The 27,804-nt window shown below is 55.1% G+C and overlaps 1 protein-coding gene across 1 annotated transcript in view; it reads left to right on the top strand.

Moving 5' to 3' along the window:
- Positions 1 to 2,512: 2,512 nt before the first annotated feature.
- The window catches only part of CTXN1 (cortexin 1), an 83,918-nt gene continuing 58,626 nt past the window's right edge, over positions 2,513 to 27,804 (top strand). The window contains exon 1 of the mRNA XM_073323881.1: positions 2,513 to 2,719. The gene's annotated coding sequence lies outside the window, so the exon portion shown is untranslated. The remainder of the gene's footprint in view (positions 2,720 to 27,804) is intronic.

The raw sequence follows: 27,804 nt of genomic DNA on the forward strand, positions 1-27,804 counted from the left end.
GTAAAAGTCACGGACAGGTCACTGGCTGTGGCTTTTTGGTTATTGCCTATGACCTGTCCGTGACTTTTACTAAAAATACCCATGCCTAAATCATAGCCTTGCTGATAAATCTGTTCTTGACTATAGTTTCAACCAGTTTGCCTGGTACTGAAGTCAGGCTTCCTGGGCTGTAATTGCCAGGATCGCCTCTGGAGCCTTTTAAAAAAATCGAGGTCACATTAGCTATTAAGGGATAGGTTACATACGACAGTTAATTGTTCTACAATGTCATATTTGAGTTTCTTCAGAACTCTTGGGTGAGATCATCTGGCCCTATGACTTTTTACTGTTTAATTTGTCAATCTGTTCCAAAACTTCCTCTACTGACACCTCAATCTGGGACAATTCTTCAGATTTGTCATCTAAAAAGAATGGCTCAGGTGTGGGAATCTTCCTTCTGACCTCTGCAGTGAAGACTGATGCAAAGAATTTACTTAGTTTTCCGCAACAGCCTTGAGTGCTCTTTTAGCACCTCGACCATCCAGTGCCTCCTGCTTCTGATGTACTGCTAGATTTTTGTGTGTCCTTTGCTAGTTGCTCTTCAAATTCTTTTTTGAACTGCCTGGTTATACTTTTACACTGGTTACACACAGTTTATGATCCTTTCTATTTTCTTCAGTAGGATCTGACTTCCAATTTTTAAAGGACCTCTTTTTGTCTCTTTTACTCTGTTGTTTAACCATGATGGGCTCTTTTTTGTCCTCTTATTGGTTTTTGTAGTTAGGGTATACATTTTGTTTGAGCCTCTGTTATGGTGATTTTAAATATTTTCCATGCAGCTTGCAGGCATTTCACTCTTGTGACTGTCCTTTTTAATTGCCATTTAACTAGCTTCCTCATTTTTGTGTAGTTCCCCTTTCTGAAGTTCAATGCTGCTGTGTGTGGGGTGGGGGGGTGGGGTTTCTTTGTATTGCCCCCCTTCAAGGATATTTATTAGAGCAATAGAACAAGGTGAGCCTACACATTCAAAACCAACACAGGCCACAGACCACAGGCCTCCCCCTGGGGGGTGGAGGAGAGAACAAACCGGGCAGGACAGATGTGAGTCCCTCAGCCAGCACGGGAAGGGCCTGACTCCTGTGGTGATGAATGTGGTAGAAGAATCTGTATTATTAGACTAGAGCTGGTGCAGGACAGCTGGCCCAGGGACAGACAGCTAGGGGGGTGCAATGGGGGGTCCCTCTGCTCCACCTCCCCCCACTCCAGCAGGGCTTATGGCAGAGGGAGTCCCTGAGATTGGGGGAGTTTATGGGGACCTCTGCGGCTGAACCCTTCGGGAGGGCGCGAAGAAGGGGAGCCGCAAAGTGGCCCCCGCCATGGCCTGGCCTTGGGGGTAGGCTGGGGGGACTCCGGTGCGGCGGCAGCAGCTGCATGTGGCGGCGGGAGGGACCCTGGGATGCCAGTGGAAGTGATGGAGATTGCGCGCACTCAGAGCGCAAAGGGGGCGGCGTGGGGAGGGGTGACGCCCCGCTGCCAGCCCGGGGATCAGCCCGGCCCGGCCCCGTGGGGAAGGCGGAGGAGTTGCAGCAGCCCTGCCTGCTTGGCGAATAGTTGGAAATAAAGCGCGCTCCAGCTTGGGGCGGGTGCTCAGCACGCAATGCAGAGCTGCCATCGGCCAGCCCCAGCCCGGGCAGCCCTGGCCCACGCCAGGCAGGGACCCCAGCGGCACATCTGCCCCTGCCTAGGACTGGCGGCTCACAGCTGGCGGCAGGGGCTGCAGCTCCCCCCGCCCCAGCGCAGCGCCCCGGAACGCCCCCGCCCCCCTGCCCCCCGCAGCGCCCCCGCCCCGGAACGCCCCCGCCCCTCCTGCCCCCCTGCAGTGCCACCCTCCCCTGCCCCCCCGCAGCGCCCCCGCCCCGGAACGCCCCCGCCCCTCCTGCCCCCCTGCAGTGCCACCCTCCCCTGCCCCCCGCAGCGCCCCCGCCCCGGAACGCCCCCGCCCCTCCTGCCCCCCTGCAGTGCCACCCTCCCCTGCCCCCCCGCAGCGCCCCCGCCCCGGAACGCCCCCGCCCCTCCTGCCCCCCTGCAGTGCCACCCTCCCCTGCCCCCCGCAGCGCCCCCGCCCCGGAACGCCCCCGCCCCGGAACGCCCCCCTGCAGTGCCACCCTCCCCTGCCCCCCCGCAGCGCCCCCGCCCCGGAACGCCCCCGCCCCTCCTGCCCCCCTGCAGTGCCACCCTCCCCTGCCCCCCCGCAGCGCCCCCGCCCCGGAACGCCCCCGCCCCGGAACGCCCCCCTGCAGTGCCACCCTCCCCTGCCCCCCCGCAGCGCCCCCTCCCCTCCTGCCCCCCCGCAGCACCCCCGCCCCTCCTGCCCCCGCCCCCCCCGCACCGCCCCCGCCCCGGAACACCCCCGCCCCTCCTGCCCCCCTGCAGTGCCACCGCCCCCCCGCAGTGCCCCCCGCCCCCCCGCAGCGCCACCACACCCCCTTGGCTAGTCCCCGCGAGCCAATCAGCAGCGGCTGGTGGAATTTAAACCCCCGAGCCTGGCAGCCGAGCCGGGCCGGGCAGCTCCGCGCTGCAGCCGGGGCGTGTTGCGCCAGGAGCCGGAGACGGAGCCGCAGCCGCAGCGTTCGGGGCTCGCCTCCGTGTCTGCGCCGCCCGGTCCAGCCTCGCTGGGCGCTGAGCCGGAGGGACCCGCCGCCAGCCGCGCGAGGAGCCGAGCGGCCCCGGCCCCGGGCAGGTAAGGGCAGCTCCCGGCGGCGGGGCGCGGCACTGGCCCGGGCAGGGGGGCGGGCAGGGTCTGCCCGGGGCAGTGAGCTCCCAGCGGCGCTGGCCGGCTCCTGCCACAGCCGGCGGCTCGGTGCCGTGGGGGGAGGCGCCTGGTGCTGTCAGGTCAGCGGAGACTCGCCCCGGAATTGCAGGGTCAAGTTCGGTTCGGTTCGATTCCGTCCAGGCCGCTTTGGTGCGGAACCAACGTGCGATGCTCGGGCGCCAGGACTTAAAACCCGTTGTCAGGTGAAATCAGGATGCCACGAGCGGGGCTCGGTGCCTTTCATTAGTGATCCAGTTCAGTGCTGCACGGAGGGAACCTGCTTCCCTTTACAGCGGCGTAGAGCGCCCTCACTCCAGCTCCGAACCGCGGCTGGATTACTGTGTATTGATCGTTCACTATGGATTCATGTTCGCACCTGTATAATGTACCCATCTCGTGGTTGATGTGCAGCGTTAGAAAACATACCAACAAACTGAGCAGTCTCCGGGCAAGCAGCCGGATACTCTCCCGTTACTTAAGAAATTATGGCATAGTTCCTGCGGTTTTAAAAAATTCTTAATCATTATCTGAGACATTCCCCAAAAGTCCGGAGGCTAAAGCCACAGGAGTCCCCAGGAATGTTCAGCACGTGGCCAGCTGGAAAGAAGTCAAAGGATGCCGCAGTTTCGGATGGGTTCTTAGTCCGGACCTGGGAGGTGTGTCTCGGCCTGGGGCCAGTTCTGTGCCCTGCTGCTGATGTTCTTTGAAAAGCACCTGGTCCTTGGGCTCAGTAGGCCCCGTATGGAACTTGGGAAACTTTTTTATCCAGTAGTTTAATTTCACGAACCATAAAGATCACAAGTAAAAGAAATGCCCTAGTTCCTGGGGAGGCAGAGGGTCAAGAGGAGCGGTCTGTGCGAAGCAGTAACACGGAAGAGGATCTGGCAGAGTTTAAAAGGGGTAAAGGACCGCTCCAGCCGGAGGAGCCAAGCAAGTAGGAACAGTAAAGGCCCAGTGGCAATGCACAGGCCAGTGTGCACTAGCCCAGGGCTTTGCAAGGAGAGCCAGCTGAAATTTCAGTTGTTAACCCCAGGCATGGGAGGAGAGAGCCAGGCTAGCTGAGCTCCCCCCAGGCTCGCCAGAAACCACACCTGATGGGGGGGGGGGGGTTATTGGGAAAATGTGATTTTTTTAAAAACTTGCTGCAAGCTCTGAAGGGCTGGGCAGGCTAGTGCATGAGCAGGCCCCCACAGCCTCTGCCTCCCCCCGGCTGATCCCAAAATCTGCTCTCCAGCTGCAGGGGCAGTTCCGTGCTCTCCTCGGGGTCGAGCCGCCATAAATCTGCCCTAAAGCTTTTCTCTCCGTAGACTAATGGAGGTGCCCAGTCTCCAGTGCATGGTAAAGAACGGGTTTGTTTTGGGGTCTCCGCCCTCCTACACTGTCTGTCTCATCCGGACTCTTCCCCCCCCCCCCGGTGCCAGACCATCACCCTGGCTGCTCCCTGGAGGGGGGTGCACAGCCTTATTTGGATCACTTCTGTTTGTTTGGCAATTGTCAGTCTGGGACATAAGCAAAGCTGGCAGCTGGCCTGCAGGCCCTCGGGGGACATGCTCCTGCTCCCAGGAATGCCCAGGCAGGTTCTGCAAGAATTCCTCCTTACAGCGAAGGCTGGTGACACCACAAGTGCAGCGTGCAGGCGAGGCACCTGGCTGTTGATTTCAGCGGGGGCCAGGGCAGGCCCTGGTGGGACGATGTCGTTGCCCAGGGCAGTTGTTTTGCTGTGACAGGACATTTGCTCGCTTGCTAAGGGGGCATTCTGGTCGGCGTGAGGAAGAGGGGGCAGCTGCTGAATGCCAGTGGGAGTGGTGTGTGTATTGCGGGTCTGCAGCCCTAGGAGCTGGGGAGACGGGCCGATGTTCCCTTTGTACACGAGGTCCCCAGAGAAGCCTCTCTCCAGGCTGTGTTGAAAGCACGGCTGGCATCTCCAGTATCCCACAGTTAGCGTCTCTGTGAAGGGCTCAGCACAGTCCTGGCTCACAGCCACTCGCTCTCCATTGGCAGACAGTCGGAAGGTCTCCCACCTTTCCTCAAGATCCTGGGCAGGGCTGGGACCTTCCTCCCCACCCCAGTCCACTTGCCAGCCCTGGGTACCAGGCTCAGGTGCTGGAAGGTCTGTACCCCAGCTGGGAGAGAAAGGATCCCTCCTTTCCTGTCTGTGGTGGTCCATCACTCTGCATGGAGCTCAGCGAGGCAGCTGCACACAGATCCAGGGTGGTTTGGCCGGGCAGAGCCCTGCATCCACAGAGCCCCTGTGGATGCGCTCTGTGCCCCACTGTCCCACCACCTCCCTCTCAGCCTCCCTCCCCTAGCACTGGGGGGGACCTGCAGAGCTTGGCAATCGGTCCAGCTGGCCTCCTGAGCAAGGCTCTGCCCAGTTTTCCTGCAGAGGAAGCTAGCATCTTGCCCTTCCACAAGGAGGTACTAACAAGCCACTGCAGCCGGACCCCCCCCATGCCGGCATAGCGGCAAGGCGCGCAGCTCCAGCGTGCAGCTCCTGCAGCAGCTCGGCCCTGCTCACTTCCCAGCAAAGAAGGGTTCAGTTCTCCCCTCCACCATAGTACCTGCAGAGCCACCAGAGTCGCTCCCAGCAGAGAGCATGGAGCACACCTGTGGCCACAGGCCACTCGTTGCCAGATGGCCAGGACTGCCTGTGCCAGTGTGCGGGGCGCTGAAGCAAAGACTTCTGGGTGCAGTGACTGATCCCAGCTGTGGCCCTGCGGGGTTTAGGAGCTGGCTTGTTCCATGGCTCTGAAGCCCCATGTGATGAGGCTGACATGGGGAACACGAGCAGGCAGTGCCTTCTGAGGCATGGATGTGAATTACCCCAGGTTACCAGCTCAATAAATATGGAGTCAGGGTTTTCTGAGCAGCTCCTTGGAAGAAAACATTGTCAGGTGTCTGGGAGCAGCACTTGGGTTTCCTGCAAATATTCCTACACAGTAAATCTGACGGACCAGGGATCCTTAATCTAATATGTGGAAGGGGAACTTAACGGCCATGAGGATGCTTCCTTCCAGCCCTGGGCTGGAGCTGCTCCATTTAACTAGAGAGTTACAGGGCTGGGAGATAAGACAGGGCTGGGAGTGGCAGGATTGTGGCCAGCTCAGGGGCTGGATGCGGGACACAGGGCTGTTCTATGCTAGGGCACCGGGGCCAGGCCAGGTTCATGACGAGGAAGCACATTTCTGTGTGTGTGATGGGACAGTGTGAGTGCAGTCCCTGCTGGGCAGGGCACCCCAGCGTAGCTTGGCCTCTCACAACGTCATAGATCCCAAGGCCAGAACGGACCATATGAGCGTCTAGTCTGTACCGCACAGGCCAGAGACCTGCCCCAGAATCATTCCTAAGTAATCCTCTTGTTGACAGACAGGCCAAAAATTGCCTTGCCCAGGGGGACTGGACCCCTTGGTGGCCCCTCCTGGTCAGGGTTACAGCGGCAGTGCAAACTACCAGGCTGGGGAAAGTTGCCCAGTTATGGCCTGTGCTGCCCCCGGCCTAAGGGGATGGAGGCCCCAGGCTGCAGAGCTCCCACTGGGGGCCTCTCCCCAGCTGCATCTGGGAAATATTTGAACCAAGGAGTGTTCCCAATTTGCAGTGCCTTTGAATCGGGCCTGATTCCTGCTCTCCAGCCCAGGTGCTGTGGGCCTGCCCAGGAGTCAGCAGAGGCTGCACGGTCTCCCTGGTCTCCCTGATGCGAAGCTGGGTGAGCGAGGCTGAATCGGGCCCTCTGGGCTGAGCCCCATGTTCATGGCCCCCAGATGAATTGTTTTCTCCATTGTCTGTCCCTCACTCTTTGTGCTAACTCTGCCCAGAGAGGCTCTGGCACAAAGCAGGTATTGCAGTATCTGACTTTGCACTGTGCTGCCCAGGATCATAAGAACATAAAAACGGCCACACTGGGTCAGACCAAAGGTCCCTCCAGCCCAGTGTCCTGTCTGCCGACAGTGGCCAATGCCAAGTGCCCCAGAGGGAGTGAACCTAACAGGTAATGATCTAGTGATGTCTCTCCTACCATCCATCTCCACCCTCTGACAAAGAGAGGCTAGGGACACCATTCCTTACCCATCCTGGCTAATAGCCATTAATGGACTTAACCTCCATGAAAGGATCGTCCTGAAAGGATCGTCCTTTCAGTGACACAGCAGGTGTCTGGGAGGCGATGCCTGGGGGAGGGAGGGGGGCGGCTCTGGAAAGTGCTGAGCACCCAAAGCTGGGGACGGGAGGTGCTGCTCGGTGCAGCTGGGTTTCCTGGTCCAAACGCACAACACTCTGCAACCAGAGACCAAACCAGCAACCGCAGCCTCAACTGGAGCCACGGGATCTTGGGGTCACATGCACCCAACATCTGCACCATGAGCGCTTCACCAGTCCATGCCCCTCCCACGTGGGCAGCTCCTCCTTCACAGCTGGCTGAGCCCTGGGCTCCCCTCATCTGTTCCTCAGCTTCTTGACATTTAACCGGTGTTGTATGTCAGCACCCTGCTGCTCCTGGCTCCTCATGATCTGCTCTGATCAGCGCCCACCTGCCTGCCTGGCTGGTTATTGAGTGCGTGGCTGCTTCACCCCCTCCCTCCCCTCCTGTACCCAGACCTTGCTCCCCCTCTCCTCCGCTAGAACTTGCCGCTGCGAGCCTTTGGGTGACAAGCAGCTACAGGCTCTTTGCCTCCAGCCCTCCCCCCATCCCTGATACACCCCCTCCATGAAAGATCCAACTCACCTTTCAGAATCTGCCCTGTTCCCTCTCCCCCTCCATCCTGCCCCCTTTTCCTTCCCCCATCACCAGCCGGATGTTCCTTGTCTACTTGTATCAGAGGAGTAGCCCTGTTAGTCTGTATCCACAAAAACAACGAGGAGTCCGGTGGCACCTTAAAGACTAACAGATTTATTTGGGCATAAGCTTTCATGGGTAAAAACCCCACTTCTTCAGCTGCATGGAGTGAAAATTACAGATGCAGGCAGAAATATACTGACGCATAAAGAGAAGGGAGTTGCCTTACAAGTGGAGAACCAGTGTCAGTATATTTATGTCTGCATCTGTAATTTTCACTCCGTACATCTGAAGAAGAGGGTTTTTTACCTATGAAAGCTTATGCCCAAATAAATCTGTTAGTCTTTAAGGTGCCACCGGACTTCTTGTTTTTGTGGGTACAGACTAACATGGCTACCCCCGATACTTGACACAATGTAATCGTAAATATTCAGCAGAGGTCCCTAGGGGTCCCACCCTTGTCCTCACCTGCTTCTTCAACAGCTTTTCATCTTCACCCTCCCGGCTGCTGGCAGGGGATGGGATGGGAGAGATCTCCGCTGTTCTTGCCATTCCCCAGAAGCTGTTACAATTGGGATCCCTGAGCAACCCCAGTGGCTGCCTTTACTGTTGCGCAAAGCTTTCCCAAACTGTGCAGCCTGAAGCACAAAACTGACCCAATTCTTGAAAGTTTCCGTGCTGCCTACCGGACTCTGAGCACGGAACCAGCCTCAGAGTATCACTCCAGGCTGCTTGGCACAGCTATGAGTGACAGAGGAACTGGTGCCATTTGCCTGCAGACTCAGGAAGATGACAGTGCATCTGTTACCCTGCCAACTGCTACAAACTGGGGTCACGATTCTCCATTTCTCTGCACCTCGTCCAGTCGTTTACATCAGCCAGCACACGGTGAAGGTGAAACAGTCCTGGATGCGAAGGGTGGCGCTGCAAACAAGAATCCTTTTCTTGTTGGCTAGTCTGGTGGTCAGCATGAGACCACACTCTGCTCCCAGAGCTAGGGAAAGAACCAAGGAATGCCAATGCCCATCATTCTAGTGCTGTCTCATAAAAAGTTGTGTAACCTACTAGGATGTGTGTGTTGTCTCCTTGTGCCGGGCCCAGAGATAATAGCATGCTTGTCCCCACCAGTTACTCCTAAGGGGCCATGATTAGTGCTGTGGTTTAGAGAGATCTGGGTTCCCTCCTAGCTGATGCCCCATGGGGTGTGAGATAACGTAGGTTGAGATCTTAATTTAAAGATGATTGTTGGCATGTTTTTATATTGCAACAATGGTGTTTAGAAGAGCATTTGGATGTTGTGTTCATAATATTTGTAAATTGTATTTGTGATGTTTGTATTTTGGGTAATTGGAGCTGGGCCTTTAAGAATAGGAAAAGAGCTTTAGGAGAGCGGGAGTTAGAGGTGGAGAGCCGTGTGTGTTTGCACGTGTGTAGGTGTGTCTGTCCTGTGTGAGCTCCCAAAAGCTCTGAACTTGATTTAATCAACATAACTCTGCAGAAAGCACCGTCTTCTCGCAGGTGCCTCATCACCATCCTACACTAGCACACTGGCTGCCTCAGGACTCTGCAGAGCTCTAGAGCCTGTCACCTGTAGGTGGCCAGAAGGGGTCACTGTACTGCGCACTAGGCTGCGGGCTGGGACTGCCTTACCCCGTACAGCACCCAGCACAATGGGCCCAGACCTCGGGCAGCCCTCTAGTCGGTGCTCCTGGAGCAAGGGCTGACAAGTGTTGGGAGCTGGTGGCACTGTGTGACCGGACGCATGTGGTGGGAGAAGGGCAAGGTCACTCAGACCGGCAGACTACACAACGGGTCATCTTGTTAAAAAGGTCTCCCAATTTTTGGCCACTCTCATGATTTTATGGGGTCTGAGTGCTAGTGTTTGAACTTCCTGGCTAGCGTGCTGGGAATTTGGGCCTTGGGGGAGATCTGACAGGTCGAGGGTGGGAGCTGTCTACATCCTGCATTGTCACCTGCTCGTCTGACCAGGCCCATGGCCTGTCCAGGTGCTAAGTGTGAGCTGTTTGGAGTGCTCATCAGGGAGGGACTGCTGGGGAAAGTCCCTTCTCCTTTGGGCCGGACAAGCTTTATGGGGAACCCGGCCACATTCACACCTGAATTAACGCCACTTGCATTTCTCTATAGCCCAGTGAATCCTAAAACAGCAAGGGGAGAAAGTATGGGTTTTGGAGACCGGAGGCTCTGCCTGGAGGTGCAATGACCAGACGCTGCCCAGTGGTACCAAGGCAGCCGGGGCCTGTGGCTGGATCCTGACTCTCTATGATTCCGTGGGATGGACCCAGCCAGCTCCCAGGAAGTCCATGCTGCTGACCTGGGTGTGGTATGGGCATGTCCCTGACAGTGTGGGCACCAGGCACTTTGCTCTTGCTCCCCGCTGAGTCCCCCCACCCCTCTCTCCTGCCTTGTGTGGGCAAAACTGGAACAAACGTGAGGCCCAAACTCCATGTCCTGAGGAGCTGTACGGACCCTGCAGGCAAAGCATCCCAGTGGGCTTGGGTTCGGGAAGCCCGACGTAGGTGTCTCAGTCTGGGCACCCTACACAGAGCCCCTTCTGATGGCAGCCATCCGGACAGAGTATATGGGACGTTTGCTCGTCCCTGCAGGTGGATGGAGAGTTCCTTTAACACTACATCCTGGCACAATGTTTTTTCTAAACTGAAATGTAATGTTACTCAGGAGTATGCAAATTCTTCCCAGATATGCATATTAACTCATCCAGTGCTTTGCATTAAATAGTGATGCAGCAACAGGTGCCTCATTTGGTGGCAGGCTGAGTCATTGAGCTCCTTAGGCTGCGTTTAGCCGTCTCTGCTGAACACTGTACATAGTGCTGTACAGACGCCTTGCGGGTCTGGCAGCAGCTGGGAGCACTGGGGCTTGCCAAAGGCTGGATGGCAGGAGTTGTGGAGAATGTCCGGGACCAAGGCCCCCAGATCACTCAGAACCATCGAAGGCCTGGGGAGTCTGAGCGTGTCGATATTATTGTTGATAAATTGGATAGTCGAGTGCTTGGCCATACTTGGGTTTGTTATTTTCCTATGAAATATATTCAAGAGACGAAATAACCGGAGTCAGGCAGGTTGATGACCATGGTACAGGGGAAAGGTTCTGTACAATACCAGTCTCGGAAGAGCCGTCCTGTGCAGTGTCCTGTTACATTCACCTTACTCAGGTGTGCTCCCCAAAGCTACGCCCCTGGAGCCTTTCACACCCTGCTTGTTGGCAGGAAAGGGAACCGCCTACATCATTTAGCTAGGCAGCTTTTTGCCCTGTTTGTTTTGGTGCCGCAGTTCACCCCTTGAGGTCTGAGCTACGATGCACTTTATCTTTGTTTTGAGTGCAGCCGTTCCAGGTACTAAGGGGACGAAGGCACCTCCTAGGTTTGAATGGGCAGCTCCTTTCCTGTTGTGAGGAAGAAATAATCATCTGTCCTGGTACCAGCCGGTTTCCTATCTATCCAAGCCAAGGCTTACTCCAGCTAGTGCAAGGGATTCGGGCATACTTAGCACAAGTGTTCAGGATGATGCAAAAGGTACAGGCCAATTTGGGTGTATAACTGCTACACTAATACTTAATATGTACCCTTCAGGGGTTTAGCTGTGTGTATTGCGGGTCATTATCATCAGTATTCTGGTCTCGGGAACGGCTCACAAAGAGAAGTCCATTCTTATTCCGTTCAGTGCTGCAGAGAAATGCCCCCCTGGCACATGTGAAATCAACACAGCAAACAAGGCTCTTTACTACAGAGCACTCGCTGGGAGCAGGAAGAAAGAGAAAGTGGAATCATGCCCCTCCCTTGCCTGGGGAGAGCCCCCTCCCCAGCTCCAGGCATGTCCCCTGCTGCTCCCTAGCGCAGACCCAGGGCAGCGCCTCAGCTGCTCAAACCGAGAGCCCCCCATTGACCTCAGTGGGGCTGTGCTGACCTCACCAGCCGAGGAGCTGGCCCTAGCTGTGGGCTGGTCTCAGGCACTGCTTCCTCAGTGCTGGCTGGGAGGGACAGGCAGATCCTATGGGGAGCCCTCCCTTCAGGGCCCAGCCAAAGCCCCATGTGCTGGAGAAGGGGCAGCCTGTCGCCAATGGGAAGAGGGGGTGCAGGCTTTGTGCCAGACAGTCCATGTCCTAGGGCTGGGCTCTACCGCTCTGGGACCAGTCTGGGTGTGGACTTTCCTCTCCCCTCAGGGCCAGGGCAAGGCCAACCTTGGCAGCTCCCAGCCAAGGAGTCTGTGAGATCCAGGATAGCCCAGCACAGCAGCCGTATCCCATATTCATAGCCCAGCTCCTGGGAAGGCCTCCGGGGAAATAGGGGGTTTATAAACAACAGCCTAGTCCCAGGACTGGGGGAGTCAGTCTGGCAACCCCAAGGGTCAGAAATCAAGAGCCAGACATCCCCACCCCTAGGTCATGGGAATGATTTAAAAATCACGAGATTTTTAGCACTAGTAAATGTTGGGTCTTTTGCTTTGCCTTCTGGTGGCAACGCCTTTAGCTGGTCATGTTATCCAGCTTTTCTCCACATCTGCAAGCTAGAAACTCACCTTTCTGCTGTGATAAAACTCAGGTGAGCTGGCAAGAGCAGCATGCTGTGAGGGAAGCTGGGAGGGCAGCGGGCAGAGCGGGAAGCTCGGAGAGCAGTGGGCAGAGCAGGAAGCAGGAGGGGATGAGGGCTCCAGCTGGGGGTGCAGGATCTGGGGTGGGGCCAGAGATGAGGGGATTGGGATGCAGGAGGGGGTTCAGGGCTGGGGCAGAGGGTTGGGGTGCAGCATGGGGTGCGGGCTCTGGGCTGGGGAGGGGCGAGGAGTTCAGAGTGCGGGAGGGGGCTCCAGGCTGGGGCAGGGGGTTGAGGTGCAGAAGGGGGGTGGGGTGCAGGCTCTGGGAGGGAGTTTGGATGTGGGAGGGGGGTCAGGGCTGGGACAGGGGGTTGGAGTACAGGGGGGGGTGAGGGGTGCAGGCCCTGGGCAGCGCTTACCTCAGGTGGCCCTGGCTCCTAGGCCCAGGGGTGGCCAGGCAGCTCTGCATGCTGCCCCCACCTGCAGGTCACCCCCGCAGCTCCCATTGGCCGTGGTTCCTGGCCAATGGGAGCTGCGGAGTCGCGGTGGGGGCAGTGCCCAGAGACCTCCTGGCCACCATAGGCGCTGACTCCGTGGGTTGTCGGGGTGTTGGAGCTGCTGAAATAAACATGGCTCATTGTCACTTACTTACTTATTTATCTCACACTTCAGTATTACCAGTGATGCCAGAACAGCTTTGGAGTGGGGGTTTGTGAGGTTGGGCTTCCTCTCCTGGCCTCCACTTCTGCAGCAAACCTCTAGGTCCTACGCAAATCGTAGCTATGACAAGAACTCTGATTTTAGCAACAGCGTGGATAGTTATACATGTGTATTTTTGCATTCCAGATCCTATCTATCTATCTATCATCCATGCTTATCACCATGCTGTCTGAGCACCTTAATTACACATCATGCCAATAGCATACCCAGGAGCTAGTAATCTCTGCCTCACATCATCACTGCTGGCTGGGGAGGATGCCTGTAAAGGCCACTGGCATGGCAGCTGGCTCCTCTGCCATTTCCATCAGGAGCTGCCCCCTCCTCAAATATCTTGCAGGGGTGGGGGGCGAAGGAGAACTAGCAGACACTCCAATCTCTCAGGGCAGCAAGATGCGGCAAAAGGCAGCTCTGGTGTCTCTGCTCGGAGACGGCTTTGTTAAATGCAAATGCTTTGAGCATATAAATTCTTCAGTGCATCAAAATAAACAAATACATAAATCCAAGAGATAATAAAACAGAATGATGGGCCAACAACGACTAGATACATCCAACACCTTCAGGGAAAAACAGTTCCTTCCCTTGTGTGTCTTGTCACCCAACAGCTACACACAGAGATAGGCACAAACATGCCGGCACAAATGCCTTTGTGACCCTCCATGGGAGCGCCATCATCTCAGCCTTTCTCTGTGCCTTTTCCTTCCCCCGAGGCTCCCCGGGAAGCCCGTCCTCAAGCTGCCGGTGCTGCACAATTGTTAGCGCCTTCAGCATCTCAGCAGGGTAGGGGATCTGAGCCTGGCACAGCCGTAAGGGTTCATTAGCTAGCTGAAGGCGAGACCCATTAGCAATGACTTGCAAAGCGACACAAGAAGCCCAGGAAGGTTGGATTTTACTTTCTTTTTCATGTTTTTTTTTTCCTTTCTCCTGCTTGGTTTTTACATCAGCAGTTCAGGCCTTGTCCAGTCTCCTTGAAGTCTGAGCTCAGACATATTTTGGTGGCAGTGAAATTCTGCCCCTGAGAACAGCGCAGCCTTAACTCAGACCCTGTGCGTGTGCTTACCGTGCAGTCCCTGGTTACCTGGCTTCATGCCATTATTCCCGTGGACCCGCTCCCTGGTTCATTGCTCAGGGCTGGCCATGGGCGGGCTGTGCCCGGGCTAGAGAGGTGGGAGGGAACAGAGACCCAGCAGCTTGTCGGTGTTTTGTACAGAAGTGACTGGGCGAGTTCTCAGTGCGTTGGTGCTATTTGCTCATCCTCGCCCTGCAAAGACAGGTTGCCTTAGTTACCATGACTCACAATCACTAAATAGGTATCTCTGGGCTACAGAAACAAAGGGGGATGTGCCAAGCTCTCTGGGGAGGCCACAGGAGGGGAGCTGGTGTGGGGCCATAGGAAGGAGACAGTGAGACTGAAACAAAGGACAGGCAAAGCCAACTGGATCTGGGCTGTGACGAATACCTGGCCCCGAGCTGTGCGCGGACTCTACGGGGCTGCTGGATTCCCAGGGCCAAGTCCTGCACACTCAGAGCGGCCCCCACCAGGGCACTGCTGTGGTTGATTATTTGGGCTGCAGAAGTGCCAGGAGGTGCCAGCCAGGGATGGGGCTCCTAATGTGCAAGGGTAGAAATGACGCCCTGCCACAAGGGCCTGGCAGTCTACACCTGTAACAAGAGACAGGCCAGATCTACCCAGTGGGGGTGTGAGCAGGGCAGGGTAACTGTGAAACCGTCACTGCGGTCACTCTCAGTGCGGGCCCAGGCACGGAGCAGCCAGGTGCTGGACCCCAGCCCACCCACTCCCTCCTGCTGTGCCATATCTCCTGGCCCAGCACCACCTCCCAGTCCCTCCTGACCCCAAGAGCCCCTCCCCCTCCCCCCAGCCCGTCCCCAGCCCAAGCACTATGTGGGATCTCTGGCCACCGTCCCACGCTCCGGACTCCCCGCCTACGTGTCCCTTCCACCCCGCTCCTGTAGCATGGTCCCTGCTCCTTCGTTCACCCGTTACACCACTGCCCAGTTTCTGCCAGCTGCGCACCTCAGCCGCACCCCCACTGCGACTGCTGGCTGGGAGCAGCCCTGGTGTCTGTGGGGGCCCGAGCTGCACTCTGTTACTGGGAGACTCCAAAGCAGCCCTGGCTTGTGGGCCCATCACAGCCTGGATGTGGGAATTGTGAGACCTGCTTGACTGAACTCGTCCCTTGGAGCAGGGCACAGAGCCCATCACACGCTATCCGCAGACAATCCAGACCATAGCTAGGCAGGGAGCTCACACTCGCCCCCAAGGAGACACGGGACAGACTGACAGATCTCGCCTGCCTCTAATGGCTCCATCTCATCTGGGCTAGCCCATCACAGATGGGAGAGTGTGTGGGCGGGGGGTGGAGGGGGGAAGGGATGGTTCCAGAAGCACCTAAGGGAGTTAGGTACGGAATTTCCTTAGGCATTTGAAAATCTGACCCATAGATCCCTATTGACATTCCCCCCGCCCCCCACCTGCATCCCGGATAGAGCAGGGGGCTCAGTGTTGGGCTGCAGCCACCGGATGGACATAGGTAGCCAGGCCAGGAATATTCTGTCCCCCATATTGTGGGGCCCAGCATCTCTGTTCTGAATTGAGGCTCTGTTGTGCTAGGTGCTGTACAAACATAGAATGAGGCCCAGTAACTGTCCTTCCTCCCTTCCCCACTCCTCTTCACAGCTGGGTTTACTCAGGATGCTGGGGACCCACTTTCCAGGCTCAGAAGGGATGGCGGGTTGTCTGGCCTGTTCCTCTCTGTTTTAGGGAGCAGCCTGCTTTGTCTCTCTCTGTTTGGGGTTCTTGTCTAAGAAATAAAGTCATGTTACATTGCACCCTTCCAGCCAGAGTACTGTATGTTATCTACCTTCTCTGTATGGGTGCGTGAACATAACAGAAACATCCCTTTGCCCTCATCAAGGAGAGGCCTGGGGGTAGGGGCTGTATCAGGCATTTGACTTCATTGACGAATGGGGAGAGGTTTGGCAGGTCTGTATTAAATGCTGCTGGGAATAACAATCACTATTCTCTCCCCCCCCACCCCCAGATGAGTTGGGATAGCACTGGTCAGCTGGGACACTGGGATTCTGACATGGCAGAATAATTGTGATGTAACAAATGTCTCACTCACTTCGCTCTGCACTGGGCAATTGGGATGAACAGGGGCTGGCTATGGTAATAGCTGTGTTAACCCTTTGTGCATGCAAACTAGATGTTTTCAGGAGCCTGAGCAGGCTCAGCTGGAGCTGGGCGTGTGAGCGGTTGCTGAGCCCTCTCTCCTCTCAAGCTGCTCCCTGAGCGCCACTAGCCATTATTACCTCATGTCGATTCATAGAATCCAAGGCCAGAAAGGAGTCTGACCTCCTGCATCGCACAGGCCTTGGCATATCCCTGAATTCATCCCTCTTTGAACTGGAGCAGCTCATGTAGAACAGCATCCCCTCTAAGTTAAAGATTTCCAGAGACAGGCTGTGGGAAATTGTTCCAGTGAGTGTGAATTTGTCTAGGTTCAGCTTCCAACCACTAGATCATGTGATCTCTTTGTCTGCTAGATTGAAGAGCCCTCTAGGATCAAGTTTTTGTTCCTCATGCAGTTACTTATAGACGCTGATCAAGTCACCCCTTAACCTTCCCTTTGCTAAACTACACCGATCGCTTTCCTGGAGTCTCTCACTGTACGGCAGGTTTTCCAGTCCTTTGATCATTCCGGTGGCTCTTCTCTGAACCTTCAAGTGGTGCTGGAACTAGGGGTGCTGGGGTGGGGGGGAGGAGGCTGCCGCAGCCCCTGGCTCCAAGTAGTAATAGCAAACACCGAATACGTGGTTTCTATGGTATTGATCAGCAGCACCTCCCACTATAAAAATTGTTCCAGCACCCCTGGAACTTCTCAAATTTATCACCATCCTTCTTCAATTGTGGATATCCCCCTTGGCATGTGGGCTGGCTGCTCAAAGAACCCCAGGGCGATACTCTAGTGTCAGCTCATGAGGAAGGCCCTGGGCAGAGGGAAGTGGGCTGCTTGGTGGCAGTTTGTCTGCAGCTCCACAGGCCTGCTCTGCTAGGGGTTCATGCAGGACCCAGCTTGTGTGTGAGACAAACCAAACCGGACAGATTCTCCCCAGGACGTTCGCTGCGGGGAGCTGGGCTCCCCCCGGTTACCCATGTGTCAGGTTTTGGCGGATGGGAAACGGATGGAGCAGGATGCTGCTGCTTTGCAGTGGGTGGCCGAGAGGCCTGCCCCGCCTGCTGTCTGGCAGTGGGAGCTCGGCGTTCAGCGTTGGGCTCGCTCCTCATTCCTGAGCAATATGCCTGGGATCCACATGCTGTGGCAAAAGCAGGTGGTCAGGTGAGGAAGGTTCTTGCCGCTCTTGGGCAGCCTCAGCGCTAGTCCTGGGGCTGAGAGGCCAGCCTGTGTGGGGATGCCACCCCCGGCTGACCACAGGAGGGTGCAAATCCTGCTGAGCCTGCGGGCTTGATTTGCCTTTGCATTGCCTGGCAGCGGTGGAGTGTCCTGAGGCTGCGTGAACACAGCACTGCTGTCCACTAGCTGCGTGGGGGAAAGAACTGGTGCCCTCCTGTTCCATAACACCCATCTCCTGCCCCCATGCGTGTTGTGTCCCTAGCCCAGCCAGTCCAGGCAAGGGCTCCAGGGGCCTGCCAGGCTCTGTCCAGCAGAGGGCAGTGCTGCACAGACACGTACAGCACACGTATGGCATGGGCTGCTGTCATGGCTGTTTCCCAGCCAGTCTCCATACAGGTGTCAGGCAGTGGGGCCTTGGCCTTCCGCCTGGCACAGGGGCTTGTGCTGGTGACCACGTGTCCCCGGGTGCCTCACCGAGACGGCAGCTGTTACCGGCCTTTTCGGGCGCAGCCTCGCTGGAGAAGTTGGGGTCACCCCCTTTCCTGGCAGCCTGACACTGGGCTAGAGCCCCAGGGTGTAAATCAGCATTGACATCCAGGGTGCTATGCCAATTTAGGCCTGCTGAGGCTCTGGCCTCCAGTCTTCAATCAGTAGGTGGGGTGGAGAGAGAGGCTGGACCAGAGAGCAAGGGGAAAAGGTCCCACAAGGGGGCCCAGAGAACTGACCTGAAAGTCACCCTGGCTCAGGTCCATGCTGTGCTACAGGCGGCCTGTATGACCTGGGGCTACCCACTCTGGGCCTCAGGTCAGACCTTCCGGTGGGGACCAGCCCTGTGGGCCTCCCAGTGGGACCAAGAGAAGTGAACACACTGAAGATCATGAGATGTCACATCCCCAGTAGCGAGGCCAGATAAGTAACAGCTCAAAAATTTGACCTGAGCATACTGGAAATCTGCCTGAGTCTGCAGAGAGCCTGAAACAGTCGCTCAGAGAGGGGGGTGCCCCCTGTAGTGCAATGGGCTGTTACCTTCAAGACCCATTGGTGTGGGGGGCCCAGCAGGGACTCTATGTGAGTCAGGAGAAGAAAAGCACAGAGTCCCCACTGCTCCGCTCCAAGGCAATGTTCCTGCAGGGAGAGGGGTGCCAGCAGCCGCACAGAGGGGAGGGGGTTCCCCGCTTGCCAGAGGGGGGTGCTAGGGGGCAGGCTGTGGGGTGCCTGGGGCCAGGACTGCAGGAGCCAGGCCAGTGGCAGTGGCTGGCTGTGTGACAGCAGGAAGGGGTGGAGGCTTGGCTGGGTTCTGGGCGCAGGAAGGGAAGGGCCGTGGCCCTGCTGGAGCAGCACCCAAGGCAGGTCCCAGATGGTGAGCAGGGAGCTCTGGGATTGGGCTCTGGAGACACCTGAGGCAGCCGAATGGACACTGCAGCCGGGTAATGCCTGGAATCGCCTCCAGCCACACATTGCCTTTTCTCTGTTCCGTTCCGGATGTGCTCTGAGAGTGTTTGCAGACCCCGTGCGATGAACCCTCAGCTGCTCGGGGCAGCCCCCAGCTTCGGAGTGGATTCACGCAGGTGGCAGCCCAGGCCCGAGTCCTGCATTCCATCGGAGGGGGGCAGTTAGCCCCTACTCCTGAAAGGGAAGCAGTTCTGGAGTAGCTGATTTCTGGTGCGCAGGGCGGCACAAGGCGCTCGCTGCTAAGCTCTCTGTGTCCAGGGAACAGACCTGTGAGTACATGGAGCTGCACCAGACCCCGGGGAAGGAGCTTTAGTTCAGAGCTGTTGGGGTGTGGCTGATGCTTCTGTATCTGGGGCCCTGCTCCCTTTCCCCAAACGGGTCGGAGGCCTTCAGTGAGAGCTCCCATTCTGGTGCAGACGGGGGCTCTGTTATTCCCCACCATGCCCAGGATCCCCATGTTCCCTGCACTCCAGTGGAGTCCTCCAACTCCCACTAGCTGGCCTGTAGCTCGGTGGAACGCAGGAGTGCCAGGCCATTCGGTATTCAGCTGGTTGGCTGCCTTAAATTCTGAGCCTTCTAGTAGCTGATGGGTATTTTGGCTGGCAGGGCAGGTCCCCAGAATCCAGAGTGGCATGAAGCGTCCTCATCCTTCTGTTCCTGCCATGGCTACCCCGGAGTCACAGGGGTCCCTCTACACTGACCACCCAGGACCAGTGCAGCACTGGGTTTGGACTTGTGGGTACTTTAACGCGAGGGCTGGAGAGCCTGCGGCATGCTGGGATAGCTGAGCTGGCCGGTGCTTTGAAAAAACATCAGTTGCCCAGCAAAGCTCATGGCCCCTGTGGCCATTGAAGACCACGGTGAGCAGGAGGGGCCAGCCTCCTGCCCTGCACAGACCCCAGGTATTTTGCCGTGGGCCACCTCCAGTCCTACGATTTCCATATGATGTTCTTCACTGCCTGTCCCAAGCCAATAGGCAGCGGGATTGGCATTGAATAGCTGCCAGTCTGCCACATTAGAGGTGGCTGCATTTCGGGGCTCAGTGGCGCAATCCCTGTGCACGCAGCACTCGGGTCAATAAAGTCACCCTTTGGGCGTGCACCTGTCTGGCAGGCACAGGGGGCTGAACAGGACCCTGTGAATGCCAGGGCTGGGTGCTGTTCACTGAGTTCGAGGTTGGTGGTCCCTTGGGACACTCAGGGTAATCCCCATGAGCCGTGAGTGTGCAGCTAGCTGAGAGTTGAACCTGACCACACTAGCTGGCCGCACGCTAATGGGGATCCCACCGCTAACATCAATGGTTCCCTAGCACACTGGGATCTGCCCCTGTCTAGAGCTGGGCAGATCGATGGGCATGGCAGTGGAGCGCACATGGACAGCTCGTGCGCAGCAGGCTGGGGCTGGCGAGATTCCCACCCCACCATGCCACCAGGAGTTGGTGTAGCCCAGCCCTCAGACTAGCAGTGCCAATGGGTAGAACCTTACATCTGAGCCACGACCTGCAGGCCTGATCCGCAGACAGCCGCGGATTCACAGGGCTCTAGCATCTGGGACCTGGTCCTGTCACTGAAAAGCTCAGCTGGCGGGGAGAGAAGCTGAAGAATACCGGTGCTGCAGCTGCTCTGGCTCCATGCCTCTTGTAAGACATGTGGGGCCAGGCTCTCCACTGGCGTAAAATGGCAAGACTCCTCCAGTCAGTGGAACGCCTGATTGATACCAGCTGGAGATTGCGCCTGTTACTGATCTGAGTGGTTCACAGTGCTTGGGGGTGAGGGTGATATTGTGACATGAGCACAGAGCAGCCCATGTCCTGGGCCTGCTAAACAGGCGGGGCTAGATAGTCAGCATCCCTTGTGGATGGAGAACCTGCAAACTAGGAATAAACCCTCTGCAGTGACTTGGCCTTGGGCCCAGTACCTCTGTCCCTGCCTTAGCCCTGGTGTACCCCAAAAGCCCGGCACTCCCTCTCTTCTCCCCACAAGGCAACTCCACACCCTCCTCCCAACAGCCACTCATAGCATCTAGAGAGATACACACATAGATAAGATTAGTAGCATTGCAGATCCCCTCACTCTCTTGTGATTCAAACCCTTTCACACACCCACTTGGGGCACTTGTGTGTTGGTGGGCAGATAGCTGCTGTATTTTCAACAGTTTTGATCTGTTCTTGCTTAAACGGGAAGTGGGAAAACTGCAGCATCTTTAGCTGGACACGGAATCTTTTAACATTAGATATCACCGTGTACTATGCATCTCCCAGTGCACTATGATGCAAGTCTTTACACTCATGTAAATAAAACTCGGCAGATTAAATTATTTTTCTGGCAACCGGCAAATCCATAAAAAACCCAGACAGGCCGCTCAAATACCAGCCCAGGGGTAACCCTCAGCTGGTGCCTCTGGCCTGTCCTCAGCCCTGGTGCTGGCACCCTGTGGCCCTTCATTGTGGTGTTGCACTGTCGCACACAGTCCCGCAGAGACATATGATCAGGTTCAAAGAGACTGAGTTCAACAAAAGCAAACCAGAGACTGAGGTAGCCTGGGGCCCTGGGGCTCTGGCAGGGCCAGCTCCAGGCACCAGCTTTCCAAGCAGGTCCTTGGGGTAGCAATTATAAAGGGGAGGCCATCCGTGTCCCACGGTGGCTTTTGGGCGGCAGCAATTCGGCGGCGACTGCTTGGGGTGGCAAAATTGCTAGAGCCGCCCCTGGGCTCTGGTTAGCTCCATCCACAAAATGAGGCCAGGTCTGGTCTGTGCCTCAAGGGCCCGTGGGTTCCTTCTTCTGGGCCTGAAGTTCTGAGCTGCCAGTGACCCGCCTGCCCGGCCACAGCGCTGCGGGCGTGCTGCCTTGCAGGAGGTGCTGCGGTTTGGGTGGGGGATTGACACAACTGCCAGCTCAACACCCGTGAACTTTCCCCAAGAGGATGGGAGCTAATGCAGTGCAGGCTGCGTTCCAAGGCCGTTCATCTCATTCTGTTTCCCCTTCGGCTACGCCACTCCGCTGTTCTTCACTCCAGGTCTGACTGTCGGGTCTGAGTCCATGAAACGTCAGCAGGGGTGGAATAAATCACAAAACAACAAACTGCCCAGCCCCTGACCTTGGGAAGTGGCAGTCTGCTTCCTCTTGGCTCCGCTAAGGAGATTGTTAGCCATGCAGGGCTATGCCTCTGGCCACAACAGATTCCTTTAGGATTATTACTAGAGGCTGGTTAGCCCAGGGCAGATGGAGCCAGGAGAGGTTGGTTTGATCTTCTTTGGGTGTTTTCCCATCTGTTTGGATCCTTGTAACAGCCTTTGCATTCATCTGCTTAGCCTGTCCACTCCCACCCTCTCTGGGGCTGCCCCAGCTGGCCCCTTCTTCTGTTGCTCAGGCTTGGCTTCAGAATGAGCTGTTGGAAACAGGTGTTTGAGTAACAACGTCCTCCTCAAGGGCTTAAACATGGCCCCAGGCATGGTAACCTTGTGACGATGTGACTCAGCAGGGAGGGGGGAGTGTTGACCTGGGAATGTGCCCTGGGGATGGGAGACCTGAGAGCCTGTCACCTGAGCCAGGAGGAGGAGGGGGAGGTAACACCTCTGCCCAGGAATGTGAACAGAGGCTGCAGCAGGGAACCTGCTGGGTGGGTTTAGTTTTCAGTTTGGGGCTGGGTGGAGGAACACAGGGAACCCCAGGGCTGGGGTCTAAGCTCCCTGCTCCCCCAGAAGGACGTGATTGAGGGGTCCTGGTTGTACCCACAAGCTCTGTTGTGGACTGTGTTCCTGTTGTCCAATAAACCTTCTGTTTTACTGGCTGGCTGAGAGTCTCAGTGGATCCCAGGAAGAGGGGTGCAGGGCCTGGACTCCCCCACACTCCATGACAAACCTCCCCCCACGTCCCGCCACTCAGGGCAGTGTGCTGCCCCTCTGCGGCTGGCTGGTCCGCGGCACAGAGGTTGATGGGCCCGCTGCAGCCTCAGCTAAGGGAGGGTTGTGGTGTGAGACCCAGATGCTGTTTCCAAGCTCTGCCTCTTGGCACTTGCTGGAAGGATTGGGAAGAGGTGCTAGCTCTTTGCTGGCACCTGTCTACAGCTCAGTGATGGCTGTCTGGCCAGCTGGGCTTGAATAATTCAGGCCCTTGATCAGACTGTGTTCAGTAACTGAGAAACTTGAGCCTGTGAGAATAGGCTGATAGTGTCACATGAGGTGGGGGGGGGAGGAATGCAGTTAATTTATGGCTGTCTCTGTGTTTGTTTAATATTATCCATCTCCCTTCTAAGCCTCAGCTGCTGCTGGATACACTGTCTGGCAAGCAAATTGGATTAGATTGCACTGGAATACTGTATTCTGTGCAGGAGACTCATCTATAAATGATCCAATCCCAGCCCCCGAGAATGACTCTGTCAATCCAGTTCGTCCCTTTCAGAGTGACCTGAATACAAATCCTCCTTCCTGCTGAACCTCAGAGCACTCCCCAGTGCAGCCTGGCCATGGAGCCAGAGCCTCAGCCCTGTCTCTGGGCAGAACAAAGCCAGTTCTCCTTTGACCAGGGGAGGCAGATCCTCAACGCTGCTGATGAGCCTCTGCCCCCACTAGGCTCAGCAGGGGCAGCCTGGGCCTTGATGAGGGAAAAAACAGTAACAGGACCAAAAAACCACCATGGCTCAAAAAAAGAGTAAAAGAGGTGGTTAGAGACAAATAGACATCCTGTCATATGGGAAATCAAATCCTACTGAGGAAAATGGAAAGGAACATAAACTCTCTCAGGTCAAGTGTAGCAGTATAATCACACAGGCCAAAAAAACATTGGAAGAGCAACTAGGCAAAGACACAAAAACAAACAGTAATTTTTTTTAAGTACTCCGAAGCAGGAAGCCTGCCAAACAATGAGAAAGGCCACTTGCTGCACAATCGAGGTGCTAAAGGAGCACTATCAAGGAAAACCAGGCCGTTGCAGAGAAGCTAATTCAATTTTTTGCATCAGTCTCCACTGCAGAGAACATGAGGGAGATCTCCACACCTGAGCCGTTCTTTTTAGGTGACAAATATGAGGAACTGTCCCAGATTGAGGTGTCCTTAGAGGAGGTTTTGGAACAAATTAATACATTAAACAGTAATAAGTCATCAGGACCAGATGGTATTCACCCAAAAGTTCAGAAGGAACCTAAATGTGAAATTTCAGAACTACTAACTGTGGTATGTAACCTAACATTTAAATCAGCCTCTGTACCAGGGGATAGCTAACACGATGCTAATGTTTAAAAAAGCCTCCAGAGGCAATCCTGGGAATTGCAGGCCAATTAGCCTGACTTGAGTACGGGCAAATTGGTTGAAACCTATGTTCCCTGTAAGCTACGTGGCCGCGCTGCAGGCTCTCAAGGGCCATGCAGGCAGGCAGGGAGAGGCGCCCCCTCCCTTGGCCCAGCCCCGCTGGAGCTGCCCAGGTCCAGGCCCACCGGAGCTGCCGAGGAAAGGAGCCCCTCCCCCAGCCCAGTTCCAGGCCCGCCAGAATTGCCGGGGAGAGGAGCCCCTCCCTTGGCTCAACCCAGCATGTCTGATTACAGGGTAATCAGATTCAAAACACAGAGAATCCCTCTAGGCAAAACCTTAAGTTACAAAAAGACACAAAAACAGGAATATACATTCCTTTCAGCACAGCTTATTTTATCAGCCATTTAAACAAAACAGAATCTAACGCATATCTAACTAGATTACTTATTAGCCCTTTACTGGAGTTCTAACCTGCATTCCTGCTCTGGTCCCAGCAAAAGCAACACACAGACAGAGAGGACCCTTTGTTTCCCCCTCCTCCAGCTTTGAAAATATCTTGTCTCCTCATTGGTCATTTTGGTCAGGTGCCAGCGAGGTTATCCTAGCTTCTTAACCCTTTACAGGTGAAAGGGTTTTTCCTCTGGCCAGGAGGGATTTAAAGGTGTTTACCCTTCCCTTTATATTTATGACAGGCTGCCATAAAAAAGATGGAGAAATGTTGTTCTCTCTTGCCACACAGAGTGTAGGACAAGAGGCAGCGGGTTCAAACTTCAGCCTAGCAGATTTAGATTAAATCTCAGGAAAAACTTCCTAACTGTAAGGACAATGGAACAGACTGCCTAAGGAGGTTGTGGAAGATGCTTTGCTGGAGGTTTTCAAAAGGAGGCTGGAGCCATCTGTCTAGGATGGTTTAGACACAACAAATCCTGCATCTTGTCAGCGGGTTAGATTAGAGGGCTCTTGTGGTCTCTTCAAACCCCGTGGTTCTATGATTCTTACCTTGGCAGCACAGCTCCCTCAACGCAGCTAAAACTGGTGCTTGGCCCCCAAACCCACTCTGTCATACTCTGAGCATAAGATAGTTCACCCTTCTGACTGGCTAATAACTGACCAGGAAACTCGGGAGCAAACCTTGGCAGGCTCGGAACCTCATGATGATCCGAGGAGAGATGAATTTCTGACCCACGGGAAATGCTGACTTTTCAACATTGATCTTCCCCACAAAATGGAACAAAAACAGTAAAATGGTGAAAATTTTTGCAGAATGAAAAGTTTTGAAAGTTTTCAACTCAGAAATGTTAAAACGAAAAATTTAGACATTTGTGATGGAAACAAAACGTTTTGTTTTGAATTTTCCAGTTGAAAAATTGGAAAATTTTGTCACAATCAACATTTTCCCTTGGAAATGTTTGATTGTGATGAACCTCCTTATTGTGACAGTCCATTATAATTTCAGTGCACTGCAAGTGTGCGAGTGCTTTACAGAGCCAATAAAAGCCAGGCTCCCAGCCTCAGAGAGCTCATGGGTGCAGCTTTGGATGCAATTCACTGAGTGAGATTAACATTAGAGGAGCTGATTCTGCCTTGGGGAGCTGTAGCATTCAGAAGAATGTAGGCCTCATTTGCTGCAGTGCATGTAGGCCTGGCCTTTGCTGAAACACAGGAAGAGCTCCCAGTCTAAGAAAAGGGATCCAGCTGAATGAGTCTTCTTGATAAGAGAGACAAGGTGGGGGAGGGAATACCCAACTTCTGTCAGGGAGAGAGAAACTTTCCCAGACCTGAAGACGAGCTTGTGTAAGCTCGAAAGCTTGTTTCTTTCACCAGTAGAAGTTGGTTCACTAAAAGATATTCCCTCCCCCACCTTGTCTCTCTAATGTCCTGGGACCAACAAGGCTACAACAACTCTCCTTGATAAGAGTGAGCTGTGCAGCGTGTGTGAAGGCAGCGCGTGACCCTGGCGTGTAACACCAATAACCAGGCTGGAGTCACTGGATAGTTCTCCCTGCAGATTCAGTGTGTATGTTCATAGGGACCCTACTCACAGCACACATACACACCCACCCAGGTACACACACACACACACACCAGTGTCAAGCAGGGCAACACCCTAGCAAAATAAATGACAGAATCATTTGACAACAGCCATTTGATTCTTTGGAGCAGTCTGAGAGGGTACTCATTCTACAAACAATCCAGAGGAGTACTTAGTAATTAACTACCAAGGAACTGATTTACTCAGCAATTAAATCACTGACTATTTAAATACAAGAATTTACCAATTACTTTGACTGCTAATTAAAAACAGAACAATTACTTACTACATCTAAGATAAATTGCTCAGCGTTTTTATATGGCGTATTGCACATTGCTTATATGGCAGATACATTTTTGTGCTGTTCTTAAGCAATGACATTACACACTGTAATAAATGTATTTGTGCTGATGCCATATCCCCACGTAATTTAATGACGATGAAAACCCCACAGAAGGTGACAATGCAAAAAGAAGAATCCCATACACGGGCTGAACTGTGTAAGACACTGATAGCTGGGGGTAGTGGAGGTCTCTAGCTGTCATCCCCCAGTGTGGGGGCTATAGTGATCCCTGCACTGAGCTAACAGCCAATGGGGTCTGTAAGTAATGCAGAGTCTACATGGACACTGCGTCCCCTCACTACATCAACCTAAGTGCTCCGCCCCTCATGGGGGTGGAGTTATTTAAATCGATGTAGTGGGTGATTTACATCAGTGGGAGCACCACGGCAGTGTAGACACAGTGTAGGTGGAAGTAAGCTGCCTTACGTCGACTAACTGTAGCGTAGACCAGGCCTAAGTGTCTGGAAATCATCCTCACAGGTGGGAGGTCAGGAGGGCACAGAAGAGCCAGGGCAAGAGTGTCACAGCCACACTGACCCTGGGATCAGCAGGAAGGGAGGTCCCAGGTGGGCAGAGGCAGGAGGTGGATGCCCAGAGTTTCCAGAGTCCCCTTTGTTTGCACTGTAGAGGGAAAGCAGCATCCATCCATAAGGGAGTTGGTAGAACCAGTCAGGATCAGGCCATAGAGAGCTGTCAGTCTCCTGGTCAACCCCGAAAGTCATGAAACCATGTCCCGTGGTGCACGTCAGGGGGGCTTGCAATGCACCACAGCAATAGTGGGAGGCTGCAGAGAGGGAGTGCTTTGCTGTGTGTGCCCCTTGGTGAGCCCGGACGGGTCTGGGAGCCGGCACAGCCCTTTGCAAAGTACTGCTAGAATGCTGGGAGAATAAGAATATTTTTAGGAAAATATATCCCCTTTTCTGAGCAGCTCAGTGAGCAGTTGTATGTGTGCACACACTTTGGGGTGTGTGTGTGTGTGACAGTTTGTGCATGTGCACGTGTCCATGTGACAGTATCACGTCTTGGCATGAGGAATCCCCAAGAAACATTGATCGAGCCTCAGTCGTGCTCAGTAACCAGAAGGAAGCGAGATGTGCTCACGCCCTGTATTAGTGATTAGACGTGCCCACTGACTTGCCATTGACCCACAGTAAGGGAGCCTTACTTAGCATCGTTGATTACAGGGCTTCCCGGGGTTTCTTCTCACTTATTAGAAATGACTCAGGAATGTGAGGGGGCTGGCCAGTGACCCACGGAGCACAAGCAAAGGCTGCCGAAAGCAGGGTCCTGGGCCTAAGAAATGAATCACTCACTAGGTCCCTTTTTTGAGATTACAGATACATCCATGCACACACCCCACCTCTATCTGAGATTGCACACGCACATACATGCATGCACAGGCATGTACACACACCACTGCTTCTGACATTACACACACACACATACGCATGCAGGTTCAGATGGCGTTTGTTCCTCTCAAGCTGGTGAAATGTTACTGCCATGGTGAGCCCA

This window comes from Lepidochelys kempii, chromosome 25 (genome assembly GCF_965140285.1).
Source record: "Lepidochelys kempii isolate rLepKem1 chromosome 25, rLepKem1.hap1, whole genome shotgun sequence".
In the NCBI taxonomy this organism is placed as follows: domain Eukaryota; kingdom Metazoa; phylum Chordata; order Testudines; family Cheloniidae; genus Lepidochelys; species Lepidochelys kempii.